Source organism: Rhynchophorus ferrugineus, unplaced genomic scaffold, assembly GCF_030347505.1.
Source record: "Rhynchophorus ferrugineus isolate W39M unplaced genomic scaffold, kcgeb_rfMv2 rfM3, whole genome shotgun sequence".
Lineage (NCBI taxonomy): Eukaryota > Metazoa > Arthropoda > Insecta > Coleoptera > Curculionidae > Rhynchophorus > Rhynchophorus ferrugineus.
The window spans coordinates 59,933,593-59,954,142 of NW_027472582.1; the positions used below are offsets into that span (position 1 = coordinate 59,933,593).

Sequence of the window (20,550 nt, forward strand, 5' to 3'; positions counted from 1 at the left end):
CAATAGAAATGGCCGCAGGGCTGATTTGTATATCTATAGTAGCCTAATCATCCTTTTCCACACGATAAGACCCATTTGGACCCTCTTTTTCTCTTTAGTCGCTGATTATAATCTTGCTATTGAATAGGAACGAAGATACTGAAAAAATAATTAAGATATGATTAGTGACTTTTTGATTGATCGACGATTCGTTGGTTAAAGATAAGACAGAAATCGAGAATAATAGTAAGCCTATAAATATTGAAAAGAAAAATGTTATTAATTGTTATTATAAACTCGATATTTTTCCCCATGAGAGTGGTGACCAATAGGTTTATATTGAATTTAATTTTGACATAATGAAATAAAAATACATGGGGCCAATAAGAAAATGAATCTTGTAATAGGATTTTTTCTCCTCTGTTCTCTGGCATTGTTCTATCAGGATTTCTAAATGCTCAAGTCCACAATTTTGTACATTTATGAATGTGCTTAACTGGCTCTGGTTTGTGTAATTTTAGCTATTTTATATTTAAAATAATTAACAAATTTAAATCATCTCTTCAGAACACATTAGAGTTACTTAAGTGCTTGTTATACGGCTGTAATTTGCTTTCTGAGAATAATAAGATGTACCTGATTATTGATATGATTCTATTGGTGCTGCAAAAATATGGTAGCAATATGCTCATATAAAAAAGGTCAACTTTTTACTCACCACTTAGATGTCTATAAGACAATCATAAAGCCAATTTGGACCTATGGGGTGCAAATATGGGGTTGAACTAAAAATTCAAATCAACTAGTCATCCAACGCTCTCAAAACAAGGTTCTTCGATTGATTACCAATACCTATCGCTACGTAACCAACGAAGAACTTCACGATGACCTGGAAATCAAATGGATTTACGAAGTTATCCAAGATTTCGCCTTGAAACACGAAAGAACATTACTAAATCATATTAATGTGGAAGCAATAGAACTGCTGGACAGCGTGCAGGGTGTCAGGAGATTGAAGCAAACCTAACCATACGAACATATATAAAGTGTATACCTTTAGTGTAAACTATAGCCATAAGTTATTATAATTTTATAATTGAGGAATACATATTGATGTATTTTCCCTCACTCGTCTTGCTTGTGAATTTATAAAGTACAGTGAAATGTAATAATAATTTAATTTATAATTAAGATTGTACTAAGCGTATCTAATAAAGATGTTATAAAAAAAACCATTTAGATGTGGTATAGTAGAGCGACACAAATTATCTAGAAGAAATCTGACTTTTGAATGAATCCTTAATTGTTGGCAGTATCGATATTATTAATGGACCAAAAAATGTTATTGTAGGGACTAAAAAATTATTGTAAAATACAGACAAAATGCTTCTAAAAGAGATGATACAAAGATAATAGTTTGAATGATCATCATATATTCACAAATTACTGCCTATCATATGTGCGATCTCTTTTTAAAGACCAGCTGTAATCTGCTATCTAATTATCTAACACAAGCATATACTTATGGTTTCTTTCTCATACTGCTTTTTTAGTATCATATGAAAACAATTAAAAAATCAACAGACAATATACAAAACTATATTATACCAGCCTAAGTAACAATTAGTACCAGTTATTTTAAAATATTTACTAAGCTTGCTTTCAATTACATTGTAAAAGAATAACTAACAACTTACTTAACCGTTACAAAATATAGAATTCATAATAATATAATAGACTATTTAATAATAAACCTAATTGGTAGTTAAAAAGTTATTGTAAAATTTATTCCTAATCCTTAAAGTATATTGAAATTATATTCCAAGTGTCGGGAATAAATCACCAAAACTTTCAATATTTCTGAATCCTATTTAAATATTCAACATTTTACAAAAGAAACTTGGCAAACTAGACAGAGTGGAAAGTTTCTGTGAAGATGTTTTCCTTTATTAAAGTTCCATGAATTTATATATTTCCATTTAAATTTATAATATCAATATGCTCTAGATCCCTAATCACACATATTTTTTATATTCAGTTCAAATTTCCTCGTTTCCTGCAAACATTTCTTTCAATAATAGTATTAAAAGTTATGTGTCTTGGTATTTCAGTCAACCATTTTGGCCTTTATGATTTCTTATTATAGTCGGCTTCGATCGGTAGTTTGCTTCATATTGTATGTTGTTAGTTTTCATACACAATCTACAGTATCACTATTTTCAAATAAATAGTTGAACTTGACTACTCTTTCAAAGGTTCAAAATAATAAAGTATGATCTCAGTAAAACCTTTATTAACATTTTTTTTTAACAAATTCGTAATGTAAAATCTCACCCAGAAATTTTTTTGACTAGAATACCGTACACAACAACGCTATAAAGTTGTTTATAAATAAGAAAAATAATTAACCAAGAATGTTTATGCTGTAAAAGACAACATATTTTTAATAACATAATATAGTTCATACATCTTATTTCATCCAATTTAATTGAAAAATGTAACACGAGACATATTATGAGACAAATAATTAATTTCTTTTTTTAACACTTGATATGACTGATGAAATAATATGTAATCTCAGTTCTATACTGAGAATGTATTAGGTTTTTCATAGATTAGACAAATCCCAAAAAATATCAAATTATACCTTATATTTACCTGTTTGACATAAAAGAAATAAAAAGGGGGCTTAGCTTAATGGAAAGAAAGGTTTTAACGAAAAACCACACTGAATACTTTGGATTGTTAATTGTGCTTGACATTGGCCCGTCTCTGACCAATGAGGGATGTAATCTTTTACTATTTCTGATTTTATCAGATTTTCTCTGTCACTGCGACGTTGTCGATATCTCCTAATTGTCATATGTTTTAATACATATAATGGGAATTCTAAATTAAGAATATACAAAATATTTAAGCGTTTATGTTTGTTATTTGCAAGTAAATGGTGCTTTACGAAATTATTGAGGAACCCTGTTTATATATTTATTTATCTAACCGATTTTTTTCAGACGACGTCTCCTCTTGTCGTCTAATAAGACTGTTACCTGTAATCTCTAAACTTTTGGAAAAATTATACATTAAGAGACTCAAAATAATCGCAGGGGAGAGACGTATTGTTCCAGACCATGAATTTGGCTTCTATAATAAACACGAAACAACAAAACAAATACATAGATTAGTCAACCAAATTTAAAAAAAACTTAAACAATAAAAAATATTGCTCCGCTGCATTTCTCGATATTTCTCAGGTCTTCGACAAGGTGTGCCACACTAGACTGCATGTTAAATTGAAAAAGCTCTTGCCCCATACGCACTTTCAACTGCTGAAATCATACCTCAAAAAACAAACATTTTATTGTCAAACAGGGCGACGGGTGTTCCGCAAGGCAGTGTTCCTGGCCCATTGTTATATCTATTGTATACAGCTGACCTACCGACCTCAAGAAACACTATTGTTGCAACATATGCTGATGATACAACGGTTTTATCATCACACGAAGATCCAATATCAACCACAAGAACCCTCCAACATCTTAACAAAGTCGAATTGTGGTTGAAAGCGTGGCGTATCAAAGCAAATAAGCCAAAATTTACCCATGTGATATTCACCCCTTGTAGAAGAACATGTCCCTCGGTAAAATTGAATTATCATGAACATCCGCAAACACACAACGTTAAATATCTGAGAATGCATTTTGATCGACGTTAGACATGGGAAAATATATAGTGACAAAACGCAAACAGCTTGGGCATAAACTAAACCAAATGTTTTGGTTGGCTGTATAAGTCAATACTTAGACCCATTTGGACCTATGACATTGAACTATGGGCACTATTAGCAAATCTAACATAGATATCCCCAGAGGTTGCAGAATGAAGTTGCGAGTCGTCGTCGATACTTGTACTACATATTACATGTCCAACAACCTGATTCAACGCGAATCCCCTTAGAACCCATAACGAATGTGCGCGATGACAGTGAAGTGCGTAGGCTCAAGCGCAAACTACCATACGAACTTATTAACAGACACATAGAGTGAGATATAATAATCTCTAGAATAAGTTAGAATAGTCTTTACAGTAATTTAATATAGACTTTAAAATAAGTTAGAATAGTATCTGGATTTAATTTATAAGTTGTACAGCAGATCACTTACTGAAGTTATTTTCTTCTTATCAGGAAGGTTATATTATATAACGGAAATCATATAATAATACTTATTGCCCATGGGCAGATTATTGACATTATAAGAGATAATTTTAAAAAATTAACTGATTTTTCAATGTTGTTATAACGAAAAATACATAAGTCAGACATGCCATAGAATATATACAGTCGTAAAAAGAACACGCATCGCCCTTAAAATTCTATGGTAATAAAATACTATGCATAAAATTCCGAAAGATGTAACCGTAAATTCAGAATAGGCAGAAAACAGACAGTAGTTTGGCTCAGGTAAAATGGCTTTAATCTGAATCCACAAAGAAACATATGGGCCACATATTTATGAAATGGTTTCCGTTGTGTATGAAGTGAACGGTCCCTATAGGCTTTCAAACCTGCGGGTCATAAAGAATAGGTTAGCTCACTTCGGTAGACTATAGTGGTATTAATAAAAGGGCCTCTTTCATTTTATATCTAAATAAAGCCTTTGTTTCTGAATTTGCGACATAAAGATAATAAATTAGAGAGGTAGGGAATGTACATATGAAGACCATGATTAAATTTTAATCAGTTTTGTACACACAGTATTAAGTGCAATATTTTTAATAAAATTCAAATTCTACGTTCAAAGCATCACAGGTCCTTAGAAATTCGATCATGTTCTCGTGAATACAAATGACTACCAATTTTATCTGAATATCATAAAGTGTATAACAATTCATGCTTGTTTATCATCTTCAATTCATTTAAACATTCGTTGTTGATAATCCTACTAATGATTTAGATGATTGTTCATGTGTTTTACGTGAGTTTTTATTCGCATATTCGGCACAAAAGCCATCGGCATATTTGGTCAAGATAAGTGGTATTTATTTGCTATTTAACAATATGCGATTTACTCAGGGGGGTCCTTAATAACATCTGTTTTAGCAGCTGTCTTAAGGAACTGATTATTAAAGAGGACAGATAACACACCTCATATGAAAAGAAAAATATCTTGCCGTATAATATCTATAATGTTGTGTAATATAAATAGAAATATATTTAAATTTCAACAAAATGGTATATAATAAAAATTAAATTAGGTTTTACTGACAGATATTTAATGATGAATACAAAAGTTAGCTACTCAGTTACTACTAAAAAAACTAAATAGATTTTATGGTAGTTAATTATACAGATATATATATATATATATATATATATATATATATATATATATACGTGTTGTTACGACGTGTTTGTTACGTGCCAGTAGCTGTTACGTGTTGTTACGACGTGTTTCAATATATATATATATATATATATATATATATATATATAATAAAATTAATATATACCTTCTCTTCTTTGGATAAATGAAAATAAGTCTCCGAGAAGTTTAATTAAATCCAAGCTGCTTTCCATCACTCATAGTAAATGAAAAACTTCCAGATAGACACAGTAATTAATTTTTGGATTAATTAGGTTTATTATATAAATGAAATTATATTAATTATTAAATACTGCAATAATTGTTCTACATTATTTTCTATAAGGCACTACTTACAATATAATAACTTAATAACTAAACTAATATAACACTAATAAAGCAAAGAGTTTAAAAGTTTTTATTATTCATTTTTTAGATATTTAGGTACAACTCATAATAGATAATTTATTTTTTATTATAACTATTATTAAATGTTAGAATTTTTTTGTTTGTCATTGTTTTTCCTCTACCTGATACCATATTGTATACGATTTCAGTGGTCTATATATAATGTTATAAAACCTTATTGATAAACGGTATCTACACAATAAATGTGGGAATAGATATAACATAAAATATAGGCAATTAATTTGTTTTTCTCTCATTATATTACTTATTAGGTACACAATTTAATTAATAATATTACAGCTGTACAACAACATCCTTTCCATTGTTAAAACATGAAAAGTTTAAGAAATAATCAAAAATATTACCTTGGAAAACGAGACCCTAAAAGGTACATTTTCAGCCATTCTATATCTGTAAAAAATTACCCAAAGGGAAAGATTAATGCTCTTACAGGGCAAACGTAACGTAAAAGGGAAGAGTTATTATAAAGGCGCTGGTGACTGAACACCTGCTTCTTTAGATCATATTTTACTGGTAGAGAATAAAAAAACTATTAATTATATAAAAATTTAGATTTAGTAATTATTTTTGAGGCCAGAATTTCCGATTATATTTTGTTCCTGAATTATGAATAATTGAAGAGGTTATATTATCTTAGAAACTATCCACTTTTATCCAGCTTAGTTAATAGCATGATTAAATTATTTCGCATCATATTTTGCACTTTTATCTAAAAACATTTACAAATATTCAGAATGGAATTTCAATCTGCGACAATATTAGCCGCAGACTAAATGATCATGCTCTTGTAACCACTATACCACAACAGATGTTTGTGGTAACTTTATGGTAGGTATGGTTTAATTTTTCTATTGCACATAATCAAAACTAGGTCAAAGTTTATTACAGAATGTATCCTAGAAATAATTGACATAGAAAACATATTTTTTTACTAGATATTTAGCTCTAACTTCAATTTGTAGAAATGAACAGCTGAATGTAATTGAATGCTGTATGAAGCTGTTGGTTGAAATACCATACTCCATCGATTTTTACATGTGAATACTACTATCGACTAGAAGTGGTAATTTTGACCTCGAAGACAAAAAACTTTTTGGACGACCAAAAAATTTGAAGGTGTTACTTATGATGATCCGTGTAAAATGCATGAAAAATATGCAGAGTTGTTGGAGGTAACACAAGAAACCATTTTCAACCGCTTAGAGAATATGGAAATGATTCAAGAGCTTGGCTATTTTATGCTGGCATGAATTGAGGAAAATAGAATCTGAAAGACGCTTGGTCATGTATGAAATGCTGCTTCAGCCGCAAAATCGAAAACGTTTCTTGTATCGTATTGTTACTGGTGATGAAAAGTAGTATTAATATCTATTACGATAATCAAAAGCAAAAAATATCATGGATACCACCTGGTCGTGCATTAACGGCAAAACAAAACATCCATGTCTCTAAGCTAATACTGTGTATTTTGTGGGATCAGCTTAGTGTGGTATACTAAAAGCTACTAAAACTCAATAAAATCAAGTTGTCAGCTGGATTGGTTCTATACAGCGCGAAAAACAGCCGAAATACGTGCAATTACAACTATTGTTAATTAACAGTATGACAACGCTTGATCACATGCTACAAAACCGGTGAAATAATATTTGAATACATTAAAACAGGAAGTGCTTGCACCTTCTAATTACTAGTTGTCCCGACATATGAGTTAAGAGATGTCAGAGTAGCGCCTCACTTATTACGAAGGTACCAAAACATGGGACGATTCATTTCAATATATACATCATTCTTTCGAAATGGAATCCGTAAATTGCCTGAAAGTCGAACAAATGTAGCGGCTATCAACAGACAATACTTAGCTAACAAATATATTTATTATAGTGATTTAACAGCAGTTGTTAGAAAGGCATTCGAAGAAAAGAAGTATTGCCTTGCAATATTCCTGGACGTCACACAGGTTTTTACTGCGTATGGCATTTGGGATTAATCTACAAAATGAGCAAATTGCTACCGCAGAATTACTGTCGACTGCTGTAATTATATCTTTTCGAAAGAAAAAAAGAAATAGTCTCGCATGAAGGGGCATTTTCAACACTTAACCCCTTTTTCGGCGGGAGTTCCACAAGATAGTGCCTTGGGGACACTCCTGTAGCTTCTCTATATTGATGATACCCCAACAACAAAAGAAACTGTACTTGGAACATTTGCCGACGACACAGTTATCATGGCAAAGGATGTATATCTGCCAGTAGCTGTAAAAAATGTACAAGTAGCGATCAACAAGATCTACAAATGGCCTAGAGACAGGAAAATACGGCTTAATAGCTCGAAATCTGTCCATGTTAATTTTGAGTTGCGGTGAAATGAAAAACGCCTAATTATGTCACTTGACGGATGCCCGAATCCTCAATCAACAAAATACCGAATATAAGAATCAACTGAATACCACATTAGATAAAAAGCAGAGCAGATTAGATTCAAAGTCAATGAACGATATTGGTTAGTCGGATGATTAGTATCTAATAACTTGACCTAATATCAAAGAAATTGGTTTATCAGTCAATCATAAAGCCAAATTGGACCTATACGTTTGAAATATTGGGGAGTACTAAAACAAACAATCCAACTAGTAATTCAACAAAGCTCTAGGATTAATTACCAATGCCACCAAAGTGCTGCACGATGACCTCGAAATCAAATGGATACACAAAATGATCCTAGATTTTGCTTTAAATTATGAACTAAGGTTCCTAAATCGCAGCAACGTGGAAACAATACAGCTACTGAGCAAATCAGAAGATTGAAGCGAACCAAACCACACGAGCTTGTTTACTGTATAAGTGTATTCTTAACTTTAATATAAGTAGTTTAAGTAGAAATAAAATATTTAATATTTAATAAGTAATATTTAAATTAGGATTGTAAATTTAGGTCAATTGAAAAGTTCCCGGTCTGGCACATAGATGGCGCTACTAGAATTAAATCGAAATATTTCTTAGTTAGCCCTAACCCTCAAAAGATGCGTCTATGAATTAAGTCGGATGGTTAGTTTGTGAATTATAGCATTTAGAGTGAAGCAACTTTTGCTATTGCGAAAAAAATGTGTTAGTGTGGATAAAATAGAATTTCGCGTGTTGATAAAATATTGCTTTTGAAGGGAAAAAATAGAGTTGAACCAAAAACTTGGCTGGATGCCGGGTTTCCGGACATTTCCCCAGAAAAATCAAATATCAAAAATTGGTATCCTAAGTTTAGAACGCAGTGGACGCCCAAAAGAGGTTGTTACCGACGAAAACATTTTAAAAATCCACAAAATGATTTTGAATGACCGTAAATTGAAATTGAATGAAATAGCAGACACTCCAAAGATATCCACTGAACGTGTACATTCATAGCATTCACGAATATTTTGGTATCTAAAAGACAAAAGTGGTGTCTAAAAGTTGAAGGGTCGCTATAATCAGTGTATCACCCTTGAAGGGAATTATGTTGAGTAAAAAAAAACTAATTTTGCCCAAAAATGTGTTTTACTATGGTAGGCCGAGGACTTTTCAATTGACCTGTTTCTTAGCATATCTAATGTAAGTTGTAATTAATTTTTAAAAAAATAAAGAGATTTTATATCCATTTTTAAAATATATTATACGTGATATATGACGAAACAAAAAACCGAAACTATTAATTAAAGTGCTAATTAAGACCCGTATGTGAATAGCGCAAACGAACAATCAGTTATGGGGGTGACTAGTCGACGAACATAAAAAAGAAATCAACGTGGCAACGGCGCGGCCGACGTTTCGCCTGCACGTCCCCGTCACTCGCATCCCCCAACATTTTTCTCCGTGTACACCGTGACGGCTGCGCCATCACCCTGATCAATAAATCGGGGGTAGTTCGGCGGTAGCCGGCCACGGGGGTGGGGACGCAACCGATCTACGCATACGCGCACGTTGCCGTTCAGATCGGCTGAAATAATCGGCACCGAATGTGGTGGTCCAGCCGCGACAGCCCAGTGTCGACGATCATGATCCGTTTGAATGCGATTGCACCGTGGTTTGGCCGACGCCGAAAACAAAAGAGCAGCGTCGCTTAAGACGCGGACCTCGTCGTCACGGCCCGGTCTCCACCGGCCTTCTCGATTATTGTTTCTTCTTGGTCGTGAAACGGACACTTCGCGAATGAACCGATCCTGTGACTGACCTCAGGCCAATTTCAGGGAGTCGGCGATTCGTCGAACAACGGATAGCGGGAACGATATATATATATATTTTTTTCGATGTTCTTGATGTGAAACTGGCGTTCTGGGTCGAGGAACTCGAGGAAAGTGTGATGTGGTGGTTGTTTGGGCCGGTGGCGGATGCTGAGTACACTATGTAACGTTCCGGACGGACCGATAAGAATGGTGAGTCCTTTAGAATTCCCGTGGACGTACTGAAACCACCCATTATAACTCCGTTGATGTTCGATTGATCATAGATAGCATGTTACTATAATCGCGTTGCATTAAGGGCGTTGTAAAGTCGACTTTTATGAATGGAATGGTGTAGTACTATCGCTATTACATAGTTCGAGTAATGCGAAGTTGCCGCTTTGTTCAGGTGCGGCCCGATTGTACAATTTTTACGAATGTCACGTGCGACATATCTGCAGAACGTGCAGTACGATATAATCATACCATTCACTTGCATCTTGTTGTCCAAGGACACCGACATTTACAGACCATATTCACAAAATATCTTGTACGTGGTGTAAATATATTAATACTAATTTACTTAGCACCAGAACAGGGAAAACATTGTTTCCATATTGAACAACTTTTTTAAATTAATTATATCTTACGTTAGATATGCTTATTATAATCTTAATTTACAAATTAATTTATTAGTACTGCTCTGTTATACTTGATTACGCAAATTGATTATTGTTCAAATTAAATTGAAACTAAACTACTTATGCTAAAGTTAAGAATACACTAAACACTTTCGTGTGGTTTGTTGTAGTTGTCCAGTAGCTATAATGCTTTTACGTTGCTGTGATTTAACAGCCTTATTTCATGTTCTAAGGCGAAATCTTTGTAATATATATCACTTCGTATATCCATTTGATTTCGAAGTCATCGTGCAATTCCTCGTTGGTTACGTAGCGATAAGCATTAGTAATTAATTAATTAATTCATAGTAATCGTAGAACTTTGTTTTGGGTGCGTTGAATTACTAGTTAAGTTGGTTTAATGTTTTAGAGCAACCCCATATTTGCACCTCATAGGTCCAAATTGGCTTTATGATTAACATATTGAATAATAGAAACATATTCAACGAGATATATAAAATAAATAGCATTACTATATAAACACAACAATTTTGAAAAAATACAACACATTTACAAAGAACAAGAACAAGATTTACAAAGAACTAAAATATCATATAATGTAATAATATCATATGTTATTATTAGAAATATTTCACATAGTAGATTACAATAGCTTTTTCAGTATATATATATATATATATATATATATATATATATATATATATATATATATATATATATATATATATATATATATATATATATATATATATATTACTATATAGATTACTATATAACTAGGATACTTTAAATTATTGGTGTTATTATTTGATTTAGTAATGCAATAAAAATTCAAATTATAAAAATCAACATATCATCACCATCTCTTTTTTATCAACAAGGGTTTATCTGGACTGGACCTACAGTTTAACGTAGGCTTCGAACCACGGTACTCGGCATTAGCCTACCAACTGGCGAGTGGCCAACTTTGGAGAGACTGGGATCATTTTCCTTGTCGAATTTTACACTCTTAACTAAGTATAATTACAAATGTTAAACAATCACAAAAATAAATTTACGACCATGCCCCAGCAGGATTCGAACCCGCGACTATCGCAACAGCAGTAAGACCGTCCTGTAGCCTTTACCACTGTACCAACCAATAGTTTACAATATTTTAAATCAATTAAAGATTAAAGCATACATATTTATATTACAAAACTATCACGGCGGATGTGGTTCAGCTGCCGCAATATTTGTCGTATCATTCCTCTTAGTTTTAGTTTAGGAATTCCTACGATTTTGTTCGTTTTTGCGGTTAATCGACGAGCTGATTTCTGAAATAAAGTTGAATTTCTTTTTATAACGATATATTTAACGTTCAGTTCATTCATAAAACTGTATTAATAATTAGTTTGTTTAAATATTAGCTCTATATATTTTAGGCGCTTTATCAAAGCCTCTAACAGTTTAGTATAACTTAAAAGTATGTCTTTTATGCGGAGAATGTATCTCGATCTGAGCGCCGTTTTGAAAAAGTCTAATAATAGAACCAATCTGGTGTGTTAATAAGACACGAGCAAGCCACTTTAGATTAATTCAGTCATTGCTCGAAATATCATCTGAATTATTCAAAATCAAGTTAGTTAAAAAGAAACACTAATTGTTATTCGAATACTAGGTACTAAAAACAACTACTACTAAATAAAATTAGAATCATTTAGAAGAGAATTGTCTACCATTAGAAAGAAATATTCTTGATTATCTTCCTTGGTATAGTTCAAGATTATCAAAAAAAAATCATATAATATATGTGAGATGTAATTTTCTCAAGAGTAAATATGAAACACTATAAATTTAATGGTGTTTAATGTTCATTTCGATTATTATTATACCACAACCAAAACAATATACAATACCTTCCATTCTAACAATATGTAGAAGGCCTGAACAATTTTTAAATAATACTATTTACTATTTACAATACTTTCTTCATAGTACATACATTTCTTTATACAAACTAGTCTAACCATTAAATTCGATGACTTTAACATTTCTCTACATAAAATAACAGATTCGCATTTAGTATTATTGAGTAACTAGTATTGTTGAGAGCTAATTATGGAACGTTTAAAATTGTATTTTCGATCGTCATTGCCACAAAAGAAATCTGCTGCCAATGCCCATCAAACAGTTTTAGAAATTTCTGGTGATGCTGCTTCATCATATCAGTAATAATTTTAGCGTCAATAGCAAATAACGACTTGGAGGATCAACATTGTTCGAAGGCAATGAGCACTAAGACTTATTGGTGCAAATTTAGCTTGAAGGAACTCATGGAATGTTCAGAGAACTTATCAGTTGATGAATCAACTATTTGCAGATGTTAAAATGCTATTACTAACAACGTCAACATCATGTTTTCATTGCTCATCAGGAAAAAAGAAGAGTTGGCTGATTGACTTCGACAATTCCAAGACTAAAAATTCATGAGCTAGATCAGGATAGCCATCTATATGTATACCGAAGCAGATATTCATGGGCATAAATCGTGCTGTATATATATGGGATCACCCAGATGGAATATTACTCCAGATATCTTCTGACGTCAATTAGACAAATTGGACGACGTATTGTCAATAATCATTTATCTCTTTCATGACAACTCTCGACCACACGTCGCAAGAATTCTGAAGAATACACGGCTGCAGCTTGCAACAGAATGGTACGGCGGGATATGGTTTTAAATTACTGGAGAAATGCGAAGACCGATTGGATAGCTGCCGAACCAATATCGTTCTTTAGAGGTACAGTATCGCCATGTTGCCAAAAGGATGGGAAAAGTAGTAGAAAACGATAGAATATATTTTTGTAAATTTAACATCTCTTTTAAATTTTTAAATAATCAGCCGCGTTGCCGGTAAGAAGTTCAGTTGGGAAGACTGGATTTTTTTTTATGGGAAATGGTCTCTTGAGATAAGTTCTTCGCATGGCAGTCAATAGACTTATTAGTGCTAATTTTAAGAATCATGGTAATAAAAAGGTAAATTTTCCTCTTGTGATAATGTTATGTATGTTATTGTTAAACGCTCAAACTTCTTGCACGATGTCTTCGACTTATTTATTTCCATCACTTCTTATTGTTAAGAAGAACATGAGAAAGTCTGTTGAAGTAATGTACACCTATTACATAATCAACCAAACCCATTTGACTCATTAACGTAATTAAAACTGACAAACAAAGAAAAACTAACACTATACCTATAATATGTCCTTCCGCTCGTTATTTACTGCTAATATTACAACTACATTTCAAACATGCAGAGAAAAACGGTCCCCAGATGTTATCAATTAAGTGTATATAAATGACCAGAAAACATACCTCTAAAAAGATCCATGGATAATTAGTTAATAACACGGTCATTCGTTGGTTGTATTTTATTATATTATCGTTACATGTCACGCAAATGTCAAAATTCGATAAGATCATCTTGAAACCGATTTTATATATCCAGAGGTTGATTAATAATGTATATTTGATTGAACAATAGAAACATTAAAATGTGATGTAATAATTGTCGAACAAAATAAATAACTAGCTTTTAATATACAGTATATGTTCAAATGTCTGGTTTTAATTTAATTTTATGTTAAAATCCGTGAATGCTCTCCATTTAATAGCTGAAGAATCTTTGGGTTAATTGATTTTCATAGAGGTGTAGAGTGGATACATGTTTCTTGGCGAACTTTGTGACTACTTCTTTGATTATAAGGCTTACTAGGTCTCCATGCAAGACTTTATAGCGTACATGACAATATATATTCACTAAGTTACGTAAGACTACGTTTTGAAACTTACAGTTTTAAACCATATAACTATACTACTTTTAGCATCAAAATTTTATTGTGAGATTTGAGATTGATTGTGAGCTTTCAATATCATATATATTTGACAATATTTGACAATATTATTTTGTTTGACAATAGTCCCATTTCAGTTCAATAAAAGAGTACTGTTTAATATTTCGTCTTCAAAGTCGATAGGAACAGATTTGAGCTTGTATAGTTTTAATTTCAATTGTTTGCTTAAGTCCATTATTCCACAGCTAGCTACCTTTCTTCATAGATGCTTCTTAATTATTGCCTACGAATATGTTATTACTAATTGTGTCATACCATTTTCAAATTTGTACCATTTGCAAATATAGCTATCGTAGTCTCTCTTCTTATTTAATTCTGAAGTATCGTTTAAATATACAATATGTATTGCTTTGAGTGCATTTTGTTTTTATTGGACTTGTTTCAAGAGCATAAGTACGGTGAATTTGATATTGAAGGAATATAACGTAATGGAAAGCCAAAAGTGTATGAAGACGTAAAATTGAACATTCATATTGCTATAAATTGAAACGATTGAATCAAGGATTGAATATAAATTGTCGTTATAGAAGTAAAATTGAGATAAATTGATTTTTCCGAGTGGAGAATATTCAGTCACATAAAATCCGTGAAAATTTACATGAAAATGCTTGGAAAGTTTTCTACACATACATAGAAACAATTTGTTTATTTAAAATTAAAATTATCCATATTATTAGAGTACTATATTGATGAGTAACATTAAAATTGGAAACGACATAAAAAAAGAATCAATAAATTTCCAAATAAAAATAAAAATAAAATATAAATTTAACATTAGTTTTAAAAACTATCTATATATTAAAAAATACAAATTAATAATACATTTTATTATATCTTTGAACAAAAAGGAAAACTAAAAGATTATCTCCACGCATTAGAACAAACTTTGATAGAACCATTATTTTACTAGAATAATCTATTATCTACCTACTAATATAGACTAAAACCATTAGAGTAGCCATAAAAGGTTACCAATCAAATAGACCGGAAATTTAATTACTATATTTCTTATTTATTACTTCTTCGAGGATCGAATAAAAAAATGTAAAATATTAAGCTGGAAAAAAAGCGGTTTGTCCTAATAGGTGATTTTTAACCATTGCATGTTTAGTAATATTTATTCAATGAACCCAATAAAAATGAAATGTCATTCGTTCACTCGCTCAAAATTGATTGCGCCTTGAAAATAATCCCAAAAGTTTCATAAAAGTAGTGCTATAAATAGTTTTGAACCGTTTAGATAAGATTGTATATAAAAAAGTTCGATGAAGAAGGCCATTGTTCAAGGATTTCCAATTCAGTGCGAACAAGGGCCAGAAAATCGTTGATTGATTCCCATTAATGTGTACTTGGTGAAATTGAAAAGAAAGTCTTCACCTTTTTCAAACAATTAATTCGAATTTCTGCTGTTAACAACTAAACGATTGAAGTAGGTAGTTAAGAAATAGAAGTTCTGATTCATTCCGAATAACCCCATAACCCGAATAATCCATCTTCATTTATTCCAGGCTTTGCAAAACTCTTTAAACAAGATTTAAATTGTAATTCTGTTTTTATTAAATGATACATAAATTAAACAGGTGTTCATTCAACAATATATTTTCCACACTTGGCTTAGAACTTATATCAAGATAGCAAATATGAAGTCATAATAATGTCTGAAACATGTACAGTAACCGGTTTATAATATAACCTCAGCGACTACCCTCGATACGATGTCTATGTAACCTCATATGGATTATAAGGTCACCATGCAACAATTGTAACAATATATTTATTTGTATTATGGATGTTATTTGGTTCATTTTTTCGCCGACAATATTTCAAAAGTGCTACAATGATTCTTTTATTAGTGTCTGAAACTTATATAAATAAATTCCCTCAAAAAAAAATTTTCCTACAATATATTATATTACAATCGATTATAACAATTTTATCGGGATTACCAGGAATTAATTATTTAAAATAATTACATTATTTTAAACACCTACCAACTTTTTTCGCGCTTTGTTTAAATCCCGACCCAAGTCGTCGCCTATATTCAACGTGTCCTTATACAGTTTTACTACAAGAAAGACCATTAGTTCGTTAGTTAATGTGTAATTTTAAAGAACCTCTAATTCATTTAAATATGCGATTACAAACAGAAAACATAAAAATTACTAGCAATAATGCACTAGTAATACTCTTACAAAGTAAAACAAGCGAGCATTATGACTTCTCCAAACACAATAGTTAGAATTTTACAATGAGCTGTTATATATATATATATATATATATATATATATATATATATATGATGTTAAAGCAAAATGATTATTTATTTAAAATTATAGAGAGAAAGAACCTAATACCTACACATCAGCTTGGGTCTGTTAACAAAGATTGCAGGATTTACTAAGTGCATAGTGTAATAAATGTAATTGAAAAAGTCTAATGAAGGTAAAAATGTATGTTCAACTATATTCAGATGTAGCATCGGCCTTCGATAAGGTATGGTGTGACGGCCTTGTTCATAAGCTACAGAAAATGTTACCGAAACAACACACTGAACCATTAACATCTTATATTACAGCCAGAATGTTTAGAGTCAAGCAAGAGGAAGTCTACTCTACAATAAAACAAGCTAAAGCAGGTGTACCACAAGGAAGTCTATTTTGACCAATTATTTACCTACTTTACCCATGTGATATACCACGAATGGAAGATATTCTTGCTGTCAGAGACAATAGCGAAGAAGCCACACAAAGATTACAACAGGCAACTGACAATATAAATAATTGGACTCAAAATTAGAAAATAATATATTAACGAAAGTAAATCTGTGCATGTGCATTTCATTTATAATCAAACAGCACAATGATTCCATATAGCAACAACGCTAAGTATCAAACTCCTAAGAAGTATTCTAGATACTAAAGGACTGATTATTTGATTCTTTCACCGAGGCCTTCAGATACCTTCACATTCTCAAGGAAATATGAGGAGAGACTCTATTCTCATGTCAATATCGTCAATATGAAACTCTTGGATCAGCACAGGACACAGACTCAAAAGAATCAAACCATTTGATCTTATGTAGTGTATTGTGGTAAGCTTCATTTAATAAAAAATATTAATACATAAACATTATTACACCAGAGACTAAGATATGACCGATGGGTCCTCCTAGATATATACCTAGATTTAAGTTTAAGTAAAGACAAATTGTAGGTTAGTCGGCAACGACTACTAACAATGTAATACATACTTTAAAAAAGAGTTTTAAAACCGAAATTAAATATACCATAGTAAGATAGTATCACACATAATTTTATAATAATTTAATCACCAAAACTATTAGTGAAACAACATTCCAGATGTTATTTTAAAAGGCAAACGGTAATATAGGACAAAACTTGTATACCTAACTAAAATAGTTCAGTTCAAAGTAAATTAAAAGACCTGACGAAATTTTGATGAAGTAAGTATGACATTTTAATGACTTAGCGAACTGGAATAACATTCCGAATATATCATAACTAAAAATATCTGTTCTATGTAACACTATATGTTCATAACTGTATCTTACATTAAAATGTTTGTAAAACAATTTGGTTGACAAGAACAGTCGTTATTTTGGATTATTTTTCTTTAATGAAAATAGAAACAAAAATAGCATTTACAATAATTATTCCTTTAATAATAACTTTACATGTTCGCCAAATTGACGGATTTACGAATTCACTAAAATAATTCGTAAAATGTAATATTTTTGATGGACAATCAACTCAGCTTAGTGGAGCGTTAGCCTGTCATCAGGACACGTGCTGTTTATCATCCATGACTGGATAAGACCACCATTTTATGACAGTCACGTTTCATAAGATTTGTATCAGGTTATAAATTGTGCTCAAGGCAACGACTGGATTTTTTAATGTTCCTTTTTTTAGTTACTATTAGTCCTTTAGTTTTTGTAACATCTTGTCATCAATTATGTGATATTATGTTTCCTTTCTGTTGATTAATAAAATCCGCACCATTGGGCAAAATATGCATGAATTTTTTTTAAATCCAAATTGGGTCTTAAAAATATAATAAAAGTGGTGGATAACTTAATTTAGTATGATGTGAATAATGATCGAAATAGAGCTTTGAAACTGATGAGTTAGTAAACAATAATTCTTATTATATACATGACAAATTTGAACTCATGTGTTTCTGTAAATATGTTATCAATGAATATTAATTATTATGTCGAATAATTCAAAATTACATATCATCTATAGTTTAAAATTATGATAATATTCTATATAAATTTAAGTCCAACATTAAATAAAATATCATTATATTTTTATTTAGTGACTACATACTGTATTGCAGCCGTATATGGCCATGATCACAATATGGGTATCTAATCAAAACAATATATAACAAAATATAATAACATAAAAATAACAGAGTAAAAAGGAAAAATTACTAAGCACATATATATGTTATGTAATATGGTCCAGATTGTCCGGCCATCTGTTTTTATAACTACCTGACTGGTCAACGAGTGAGACGGGTTGGTCTGTTTTTACCCTCAGTGTCCTTTGTATGGCCATTCAACCGGTCGTCTCTTCTTTCCTGGATTAATCAGTTTTCTAAACTAAATTCATAGTTTTTATGTTTAAAAGCCTTTTTCCTTTTACGGTAAATTATATGGCTCGGTGAATGGAGGTAAAACGAAATGAAGCAGTGGTATTTACATGATGTGACCGTTATTTATTGATAACGATAAAATTGATATTAATAAAAATGTGGAAAATACAAGTGATAAAAGGTATCGGCCCTGGGTTTACCTGTAGACGAGGCTTGGGCAGTCGATGGTGGGACGTCTGAACTGAACTGTGGTCAGTTACTGAATGAAGGAAAGTATACTTCTATAACATCACAGATAAACTCATCGGGGCTATTAGCTGTCTCTGCTGGCACCTCGCCCATGTTTAACATCGGGGATTATATTTCTGAGTATTTTCTAGACCGCTATTCCACGATATAAAATTCGATATGGCCCAAGATCGCTACACTATATTTTAATTGGACCAGTAGGTAGAATTTCGTGGAGATCATAAGCATGTTCTCTTTTAAATTTATTTATTTAACTGGAAACAAATTAATTATCAAGAAAAGAAAACAGGTTGACGTTGGATTGAAAATCATTCCCCAGATATTCGAAGCATTTCTTAGTGTAGTTAAATGGAATTCGGACAAAAATATCGTAGCTGAAGCTATAAGGCCACAAGGGTAAATTGAAGAGTCTCAACAACCCCTAGCTATAAACTATTCCAAGTAAGAAACATTCAAGCAACATTAGAAAATGCGTGGATTCCCGGCATATGCATCACCGTTCAAGGTGTAAGACTTCCAAAAGTGGAATGACGTTACTGTAAGTTAACACAGTTTCCTGGAATTTGAATAGAGGCTTGCGATACAAGGTGAACGGCCATCAAATGCGGTTCCATTAGCTAAGTTTCTTAGCCGTAGATTATTGGAAACTGAAGTTACCAAAGTTAGGAAACCTTTCCATAAATGGATATCATGGAAATTTTGGTAGAAACAGTGCCATTTCGAATATTTTTAAAGGCAAATTGGAGGGCGAACGTACAGGTAATACTCAAATATAATTTTGCTACAACTATAAGCTGTCCAGTCGAAATAACGACCACATACATCCCTGCAGTCGTTTCTTTTGGAGAGAGGTGTTAATGTAATATGGACCAGACTATCTAGTCATCTATTTTTTGTGACTACCTGAACGGTGAACGTATGAGACCGGTTGGTCTTTGTTTACCGTCAGTATCGCTTTATACCGCTTTTCAATTACTCGCCTTTTCTTTTCTCCAATAAAGAAGATTTTAAAACAAATTAATAGTTTGATTAAAACTATTTCACATATTACATCTTACGTATATAAATATTTATACATGTGGTTACAATCATAACATGAATACAAAATATATATAAAAAATGTAATAATATAAAAATAAAAAAGCAAAAAGATTAGATGAAGTCTAATAGGTAGTGGGGG

The 20,550-nt window shown here is 31.6% G+C and overlaps 1 protein-coding gene across 6 annotated transcripts in view; it reads left to right on the plus strand.

Moving 5' to 3' along the window:
- The window catches only part of LOC143193038 (breast cancer anti-estrogen resistance protein 3 homolog), a 262,731-nt gene that overhangs the window by 137,616 nt on the left and 104,565 nt on the right, over nt 1–20,550 (plus strand). Inside the window, exon 1 of one of the 6 annotated variants that reach the window (XM_076398965.1) lies at nt 9,705–10,170. The exons of the other annotated variants lie outside the window; for them this stretch is intronic. The gene's annotated coding sequence lies outside the window, so the exon portion shown is untranslated. Of the gene's footprint in view, nt 1–9,704; nt 10,171–20,550 lie in introns of those variants that run through there. 6 annotated transcript variants of the gene reach the window in all.